This window comes from Arachis hypogaea, chromosome 11 (assembly GCF_003086295.3).
Source record: "Arachis hypogaea cultivar Tifrunner chromosome 11, arahy.Tifrunner.gnm2.J5K5, whole genome shotgun sequence".
NCBI lineage: Eukaryota > Viridiplantae > Streptophyta > Magnoliopsida > Fabales > Fabaceae > Arachis > Arachis hypogaea.
In genome coordinates this window covers 44,599,835-44,610,215 of record NC_092046.1, presented here as the reverse complement: position 1 = coordinate 44,610,215, position 10,381 = coordinate 44,599,835, and positions in this window count along the sequence as shown.

Below are 10,381 nucleotides of genomic sequence, written 5' to 3'. Positions count from 1 at the left end.
GGATGCGGCAGGGACAATCGGCGCGTACGCGCCACGCGTGCTTACGCGCGGATCGCCTGGCACAAAGTAGGCATAAAGTGGGCACAACTCTCGGGTTTTAGTACTAGGAGTTGTGAAACCACACCGACGCGCGCGCACACCGCGCGCTTGCGCGCCGATGCCCGCTTTTTTTTTTTTTTCAAAAACAGGGCACTCTCCTAATCTACAAGCATCCTAATATAACCAAAATTAAATTCAACAACAAATCTTTTTAGTTTTTGAAAAATTTTCAAGTTCACTAAAAACAAAACTTATACTACAAGTAAAATGCAATCTAACAACAACTATTCTAATCAAAGCATGAATGCAACAAACAACCTATCAATAAAAGCAAAACGCATAAGAGTATAGAAAAGAAGAAAACTACCTATAATGGCAACTCAAATCACTTATTAAACAAATCTAAAAGAGAGTAGAAAGAGTTTACCATGGTGGGGTGTCTCCCACCTAGCACTTTTAGTTTAAGTCCTTAAGTTGGACGTTTGGAAGGCTCCTTGTTATGGTGGCTTATGCTTGAACTCATCTTGAAACTTCCATCAATGCTTGGACTTCAAGTAAGCTCCAAAATTCAAGATCAATGGCACCAAGCTTTGATGAAGTTCTACACAAGCTAAGGGCTTCCAAAATTGGTCTTCATATATTCCCGAATCCTAAATCTTGTTTCTACACCCATCTTCAAGTTGATCATCACAATTCCAATTGGGTGAGAAGTGATCCGAATTCTCAAGTAAACACCAAAGCATCTTTCTAGACCCCTTTAGTTGAGAACTATACCAACCATCATACTTAGACTTTGAGTTTCCAACCATAAGGAACTTTGATTGGCATTTCCACCCACTAACCAATTCTCTCCTACTCTTGACTCCACAAAGAGCTCTAAGTTGCTCATCCGTCTCAAGCAAACCATATTCAAGTGACAAATTAAAGCTTAGGGATAAGAATTTTACCCACTTGAATGTTGTGTAGGATTGTGACTTAGGAAGGGGTGGTCCTAATGATCTTGTAAGTTCCACTCCCTTGTGCTCTTCTTTGACTACCTCCACCTCCTCACAAGCTTCTTCAATTTCAACCTCTTCCTCTTGGTAGCTCTCTTTCAATTCAATCTCTTCTTCATTGCTTATCAAGGGCATGGGAGGTTGTGCATCTTCTTCTTTGATCTCAATTTCAAGCCCAATGGGAGAGGATTCAATTATAGATAGGAACTCCTCAATGATTGAATCCATTTCTTGATCAACCTCTTCAAAGTCTTCAATCATGATATGCTTTGGAGGTTGTACACCCTCCTCAACATCAACATCAAGCATCTTGGAAGAGGACTCTCTAATTCTATATTTCCATGGACTTCCAACATCTCCTATATTTTCAACCACTTCTTCCGGCTCATTTATCTCAACTTCTTCCCCTTGTGACAATTCTTGCTTCAACTCTTCTTCTTCACCTTAAAGCTCTAAGCGCACTCCCTCACTATGCTCCTTAATTGCTTCTCCATATTCAACAATGGGAGTTCCTTGATCGCATAGTCTTAGGCGGGAGGAGACCATATTGCTAACGGCTTCTGCTAGGATAGCCATCTTGGCTTCTAGCTCCTTAAACTCCTTTTGGTTCTCTTCTTGCCTTCGAATGTAAGAACTAACACATTCTTGGAGAGGATCATCCATTGGAGGTGGTGTGGAAAAAGAAGGTTCATTGTTTGGGAAGGAGGTTTCATAATTGGAAGTTGGTTCATCTTGGCAAGGATATGGAGATGGCGTATATTGAGGTGGTTCTTGAGAGTAATTGTGTTGGGATGGTGGTGGTTCCATGTATGGTTCATATGGTTCATAAGGTGGTTGGTATGGTAGATAAGGATTAGCGTCATAATGAGGTGTTTGGTGGTAGGGGGCTTGTGAGTAAGGTGGTTCAAAATTATGTTGAGGAGGTGGTTCATAGGCATATGGTGGTAGTTGTTGACAATCACAATAAGGGTCACCACATCCATTGGATTGATATGCATTAGGATGAGAGTTATATCCATAAGAATTCGGAGGTTATTGTTGCCAAGACGGTTAATCAATCCCTTGAGGCTCCTCCCATCTTTGATTGTTCCATCCTTGATGCACATTCTCATTGTAGTTCCTATTTCCTACAACATAATTTGAGCCAAACTCATAGCCAAAGTGAGGATGAGAATTCATAATAGCAAAGAGAATAAAAATAAGTACTAATAAGAACTAATAAAAACTAACTCCTAAAGCAAGCAAAACTAACAAAGAAGCCTATTAACATATATACAATAGCCAATAATGTAACACCATTGCAACTCCCCGACAACGGTGCCATTAATTTGATAGCGAGGATCGTCGTCGGTCTAGATTTTCTTCCTAAAGAAAGGAATTACCTCGTTGTGAGCATAGCTCCAAATTAACAAACAATTCTCACATCAAATTAAAGTATGGTTTTGTCACAAGTACAAACCCCAATGAATTTATAACCGAAGTATTTAGACTCTGGGTCATCTCACAAGGAATTGCAATGAAGTGTATGCTTATTGGCTATGAAGGGGACAAGGGGGTTTGATTGATAAGGGGCAAGAAAGTAAATGACAAGAAAAGTAAAAAGAGAAATTAAAGAAAGCAATTAATAAAGAGAGACATTCATGGCAAGGAATTGAGAATATAGGCTTTCTATCCTAGTCATTAATCATAATGATAATTAACAAGAATTTATCTTATTTCATCATCTCCAACATTAGAAGAAGGTGTAAGTTATCTTCCATGAGAGAAAGTCAAACAAGACTAGTTAATCACAAATCAAAAATCATAATCAACTCACTAATTGAATTAGCAAAAGATTAGCATCATTGAAAATGATATTAACTAACAACTCTAGATCACCAATGTAAATTGGGTATTAATGACTCAAGATTGCCCAATTACTCTTCCCAAGCCAAGAATACTCAAAAGCTACTCTAAAGCCCAACCAAGCATTTTGTCAAACACTTGGTGGGTAATAAAGGAAAGCATAATAAATGTGCAAGAATAATAAATCTACCAACTACCAATTGCAAGAAAAGTAAATCAACAACTCAAATCATCAATAAAAGAAACATCAACATTAAATTTCATCAAATGTAAACAAGATCCAACATGAATATTCATAAACTTAAAAGAGAGATAAAAGTAAAATTGACAAGATAACTAAGAAGAATAGAGTAGTAGAAACAAGAAATTGGAAAGGAAACAAGATGAAATCAAGAAATCATGCCTAGATCTAAGATGGATTAACCTAACCTAATTCTAGAGAGAAGAGGGAGCTTCTCTCTCTAGAAACTAACCTACAAGATGCTAATGCTACAAAAAATTGCTCCCCCTTTGCCCAAACTTGAATTCTGCATGAAATAGCATCAGAAATGAGTTGGGTTGGGGCCAAGGTGCTTCAGAAATCGCCCCCAGCGATTTCATCTTTAGTGGGCCACGAGCAACATCGGCGCGCACGTGTACATGGCACGTGCGCGCCCCTATACGCGAATCAACATGTGGTAAATTTTATATCATTTTGAAGCCCCGGATGTTAGCTTTCCAACGCAACTAGAACCGCCTCATTTGGACCTCTGTAGCTCAAGTTATGGTCGATTGAGTGTGAAGAGGTCAGGCTTGACAGCTTTACGATTCCTTCATTTCTTCATGAGTTCTCCCACTTTGCATGCTTTTCTCCTCACTTCTTCCATCCAATACTTGCCTTATGAACCTGAAATCACTCAACAAATACATCAAGGCATCGAATGGAATTAAAGTGAATTAAAATCACCAATTTTAGGGCCTAAAAAGCATGTTTTCACATTTAAGCACAAATCAAGGGAGAATTGCAAAACCATGCTATTTCATTGAATAAATATGGGAAAACGTGATAAAATCCTCCAAATTAAGCACAAGATAAACCACAAAATTGGGGTTTATCAAATATCCCCACACTTAAACCAAGCATGTCCTCAAGCTTAGTGGTGAGTATTCACGCCTGTCACGTGGGTGACTTGGGTTCGATCCCTGGCAATGACGCCCTTTTGATGAACGAACTTTTGTGTGTCTTAGAATTCACAAATGAATTCTCGTCTTGTTATTGGTTATGGAGCATGTCTTGGGGGTTTTTTTTATAAGAGACATGAAAAGTAAATGGAAATGAAGACAAACTAACAACTAAAGAGGTCTTGGCAATGGTTGGTAGTCAAGGATCTCTATCCTAATCACTAACCACAACATGAGAATTGGCAAGGACCAACCCCACTAAGTTAACCCCTAACTAATAGTAGAGGAAAGTCAAGTGAGCTATGTCAATCCAAGTCCATAAGTCCTAGTTCTCCACCAAATCAATTAGTGAGATCTAGCGTTAATGGCTCCCAATCGTCAATCACTTGGACATTAGTAACTCAAGAGTTCCTAAGTTACCTTCCCAAGCCAAGAGCACTAAAATCCTACTCTAAAATCCAACCAAGCATTTTATCAAACACTTAGAAGGTATAAAAGAAAAACATAGTAAAATTGCAAGGAATGTAAATCTACACTACTCAATTGCAAGGAATTAAACAACAACAAAACCAAATCAACAATAAAGGAACATGAATCATAAATTGCATTGAATTGAAAATAGAAGAACAAAAATACATCAACATAAAAGTAGAGAATTACATGAATTAAATGCAATACTAGAAAGAGGAAGGGTAGAAGAAGAAGAATTGCAAAAGGCAGAGTAAATCAAAGCATGAATTAAACCTAGATCTAAGATGGAAATATCCTAAGAACCCTAATTCTAGAGAGAAGATGGAGCTTCTCTCTCTAAAAACTAACCTACATGATGCTAAGTTATAAACAATTGCTCCCTCCTTTGCTTGGACTTCAATTCTGCATGAAATACACTCAGAAACAAGTTGGATTTGGGCCTAGGCAGCTCAGAAATCGCCCCCAGCATTTTTCCTTTAAGTGGGCCATGTGAGGTATCGGCGCGTGCGCTCTATGTGCGCATGCGCGTCAATTGGCAAATTCTTCATATGCGCGGACGCGGCATGTACGCGTGCGCATCTCTAGGCGAGACCATTTTTGCGCGTGCGCGCCCATTGATGCATTCTCAATCTTTGTTTCTTCATGAATTCTCCACTTTGCATTCTTTTCTCCTCACTTCTTTCATCCAATACTTGCCTTATGAACCTGAAATCACTCAACAAACACGTCAAGGTATCGAATGGAATTAAACTGAATTAAAATCACCAATTTAGGGCCTAAAAAAACATGTTTTTACATTTAAGCACAATTCAAGGGACAATTACAAAACCATACTATTTTATTGAATAAATGTAGGAAAAGGTGGTAAAATCCCCTAAAATAAGCATAAGATAAACCACGAAATTTGGGTTTATCAGGGGTATTACACCTTTGCATGTATTCAATGTGCTTATAGTTTGAGTGTTGCACACCAAGTATTTGTTGAATTGCACCCATCACATTTTTAGTCAATTGTGACACTATGCTTTCAATTTGGTGCTCTTCTATCAGTACACTTGTCTTCTTCTTGTACATTGAGCTCATTGCATTCCATCTTTACCACTCATATATGCATACCCATGACTTGCTTCCTTAGGTCATATTGCAAGAATTGTATTTCCCCACTCTCGAACTCCACTTTATTCCTTTTGCATGACTTATTGTTTTGGGGTTAGATTGGGCGATCGATTTCTTGTGTGTTTTATCTTTCTTGCATGTGTCACTTGAGGTTGTTAGCGATGCTTGATTTCATTCTTCTCATGCCTTACTTGCATGCCTTTTTCACTCTTGCCTCCCATTCTAGTGCATTGTTCCGTTTCTCAATGGTTATATTGCTTGCATATTATAGCTGTCATGCTATCAAGATAGCTATTCTTTTGTGGCATTGTTTCTCACTAGCTTGTTATAATTTGAGTGTGGTTTCTTTGAGTTTAATGTCTTCTCTTTCCTCTCCTTTTTCAGATGGCCATCAAAAAGGACAAGAAAAAGGCATAGAAGAAGCTGCCTCCCAAAAGGGCATCTCAAAAAGCCACCGCCAAAGTGCACCACCCGCCCAAGGCCAAGCCTCTCCCCAATAAGGCGTGAAGCATCATTAAAATTGATGACCAAGAGAAGGACAACTTCGCGAGAGATTCCACTCGGTTTCCCAACCGCTATTGCGAACTCATGTTCCCCATCATGATTGCACGGAATTATCATTCTGAACCCCTTCTTAACCCTCCGGGTCATATAGTTCAGTTTGTCATACCTCGCATTGAGCGACGAGGATGGGGCTTTCTCATGAGGGAACCACAAGAAGCCAATCTCTCGTGGGTGGTAGAGTTCTACACTAATTACTTCTCACCTTCTCTTCAGACTATTTTCGTGCGCCGGAAGCAAGTTCCAGTTTCCAATAAAGCTATTCAAGAAGTACTCCGAGTCCCACCTGTACCGGTTGAGGTAGATGGTTACCAAAAGGCCCTCTACCAGCATGATGAGTTCAATTCCACTTTTGATTGGAACGCTATGCACCAGGTTATTGCCGAACCAGATACATTTTGGACCCGAGGGCACCTCAGGCCTCGACCGAAAGGCATTCTTGCGCGTTATCTGACTGTAGAGGCTCGAACTTGGACCCAAATCTTGTCTCATTACGTGTTTTCCAGCACTCACGAGACCTTGATCACTGCGGACCTAGCCCTGCTAGTTTGGTGTATACTCACAAAGCGGCCGGTTAACATTGCTCGCCTCATCCACCAAGCCATGGGTCGTGTTCATGCCAAGGGTAACCTACCTTTTCCAATCTTGGTGTCGGAGTTAGTTGCTACTGCTAGTGTTCCCCAGGAGAAAGAGGATCGGAAAGCGATGATTCTGGTAAAGGGCGACGTCGTCCAAACCGGAAAATATCTCAAGCCTCCGGTGGAACACAAAACCCTTGATATAGTTGTCCCCTCGGTTACCCCTACAACTTCTTCTACATCACAAGGATCTTCCCACCAACGGCTTGAAGACCTCCACAAGAAGATAGATAGATTTGAACGGCGGAACTAACGCCGGTATGCTTACATAAAAAAGCTTCTGAGTTGTGTGACTCCTTTTATAGAGGAACTGGAGATCTCCACATCCACCTCGTATTTAAGTGAAGAGAGCACTCGAGAACGGGATAGTGGAACTTCCAAACCCGACCACCCCTTGCACCTTGCTAGTAGCACAGAGGACCGTGCTAATTCTTAAGTGTGGAGAGGTCGTTCGACCGATCTCCGTGGGTAATTAATGAGCGGAAAATTTATACGTTTTTTGGCATTATTTTTAGGTAATTTTTAGTATGTTTTAGTTACTTTTTATTATATTTTTATTAGTTTTTATGCAAAAATCATATTTCTGGACTTTACTATGAGTTTGTGTGTTTTTCTGTAATTTCAAGTATTTTCTGGCTGAAATTGAGGGACCTGAGCAAAAGTCTGATTCAGAGGATGAGAAAGGACTGCAGATGCTGTTGGATTCTGACCCTCCTGCACTCAAAGTGGATTTTCTAGAGCTACAGAAACCCAATTGACGCGCTCTCAATTGCGTTGGAAAGTAGACATCTTGTGCTTTCCATCAACGTATAATAGTCCATACTTTGTGCGAGCTTTGATGGCCCAAACTGGTGTTTAAATGCCAGCCAGAGACCCTTTTCTGGCGTAAAACGCCGGAACTGGCACCAGAACTGGAGTTAAACGCCCAAACTGGCATCCAAGCTGGCGTTTAACTCTAGACAAGGTCTATGCATGTGTAAAGCTCAATGCTCAGCCCAAGCACACACCAAGTGGGCCCCGGAAGTGGATTTCTGCACTCTCTGCACTTAGTTACTCAATTTCTGTAATGCTTAGTAACTAGTTTAGTATAAATACTAGTCTTTCCTATTGTTTTAGGAGATCAATCTTTGGAATTTTATGTTACATTTGGGAGGCTGGCCACATGGCCATGCCTAGACCTTTTTCTCTTATGTATTTTCCAACGGTGGAGTTTCTACACCTCATAGATTAAGGTGCGGAGCTCTGTTGTTCTTCATGAATTAATGCGAGTACTATTGTTTCTCTTTCAATTCACGCCTACTTCTTCTCCAATATATACTCCCATACTTAATTCAGTTAAGTTAGAATGAAGGGGTGACTCGTGACAATCACCCACTATCTTCGTTACTCTCTTAGCCAAGATCCGCGTGCTTGACAATCACAAGCGGTCTACATGATGTTCAACGTAGTCATTGGACAACAGCTGGAGTATAGTCTCTTGGGTCTCTGATCCACGGACTTGACTTGCCTCTCCTGACAACAAAGCATCCGAATCTGTGAGATTAGAACCTTCGTGGTAGAGGCTAGAACTAATTGGCAGCATTCCTGAGATTCGGAAAGTCTAAACCTTGTTTGTGGTATTCCGAGTAGGATCTGGGACGGGATGACTATGACGAGCTTCAAACTCACGAATGTTGGGCGCAGTGACAGTGTGCAAAAGGATAGAGAAATCCTATTCCGACACAAGTGAGAACCGACAGATGATTAGCCGTGCGGTAGCTGTGCCTGGTATTTTTCATCCGAGACGAGAGATCTGACAGTTGATTAGCCGTACAGAAACCGTACTTGGACCATTTTCACTGAGAGGACGGATGGTAGCCATTGACAATGGTGATCCACCAACATACAGCTTGCCATGGAAGGGAGCACGCATGATTGGAAGAAGACAATAGGAAAGCAGAGGTTCAAAAGCAACAAGGCATCTCCAAACGCTTATCTAAAATTCCCACCAATGAATTACATAAGTATCTTTATTTTAATTTACGTTTTATTTACCTTTCAATTATCAAAACTCATAACCAATTGAATCTGCCTGACTAAGATTTACAGGATGACCATAGCTTGCTTCAAGCCGGCAATCTCTGTGGGATCGATCCTTACTCGCGTAAGATTTTATTACTTGGACGACCCAGTGCACTTGCTGGTTAGTTGTGCGGAGTTGCAAAGGTGTGATTGCAATTCCGTGCACCAAGTTTTTGGTGCCGTTGCCGGGGGTTGTTCGAGTTTGAACAACTGACGGTTCATCTTGTTGCTTAGATTGGGTAATTTTATTTTATGTTTAAGCTTTATATTTTTATTTTCGAAAAAAAAATTACAAAAAAATTAATAAAATCATAAAACCAAAAAAAATTTGTGTTTCTTGTTTCAGTCTAGTGTCAAATTTTAAGTTTGGTGTCAACTGCATGTTTTTAATTTTTCTTAGATTTTCGAAAATTCATGCATTGTGTTCTTCTTTGATCTTCAAGTTGTTCTTAATGATTTTCCTTGTTTGATCTTTAATTTTTCTTGTTTTGTGTCTTTTCTTGTTTTTCCTGTTCATTTTCGAATTGTTAGTGTCCCTAGTACAAAAGTTCTTAAGTTTGGTATCTTGCATGTCCTTCTTTTCTTAAAATTTTTCAAAAATATGTTCTTGATGTTCATCATGATCTTCAAAGTGTTCTTGGTGTTCATCTTGACATTCAAAGTGTTCTTGCATGCATTATTTGTTTTGATCTTAAATTTTTATGTTTTGTTTCATTTTGTTATTTTTCTCTCTCCTCATTAAAAATTCAAAAGTAAAAAAAAATATCTTTTCCTTATTCTTCTCATAATTTTCGAAATTTTGAGTTGATTTGGTCAAAAAATTTTAAATTTTAGTTGTTTCTTGTTAGTCAAGTCAACATTTCAATTTAAAAACTTTATCTTTTCAAATCTTTTTCAAAAATCAAATCTTTTTAATTTTTCTTCTTAATATTTTCGAATTTCTTAAATAAATTTTCAAAATCTTTTTCTTATTTTTATTTCATACTTTCAAAAACTTTACTAACAATTAATGTTTTGATTCAAAAATTTCAAGTTTGTTACTTTCTTGTTAAGAAAGGTTCAATCTTTAAATTCTAGAATCATATCTTTAATTTCAAGTTTGTTACTTTTTCTTTTTCCTCTTCTTAAAATTCGAATACTCTCTCTCTCATCTCTTTCTATTTATTTATTTAATTACTAACACTTCTCTTCTACTCATAATTCGAACCCCTCTCTCTCTTCTCTGTTCGAATTACTCATCTACTCTCTCTTCTCATTCTTCTATTCTTCTACTCTTATACTCACATAAAGGAATCTCTATACTGTGACATAGAGGATTCCTATTCTCTCTTTGTTCTCTTCTTTTTCATATGAGCAGGAACAAGGATAAGGACATTCTTGTTGAAGCTGATCCTGAACCTGAAAGGATTCTGAAGAGGAAGCTAAGAGAAGCTAAAGCACAATACTCCGGAGAGGACCTTACAGAAAATTTCGAAAAAGAAGCAGACATGGCAG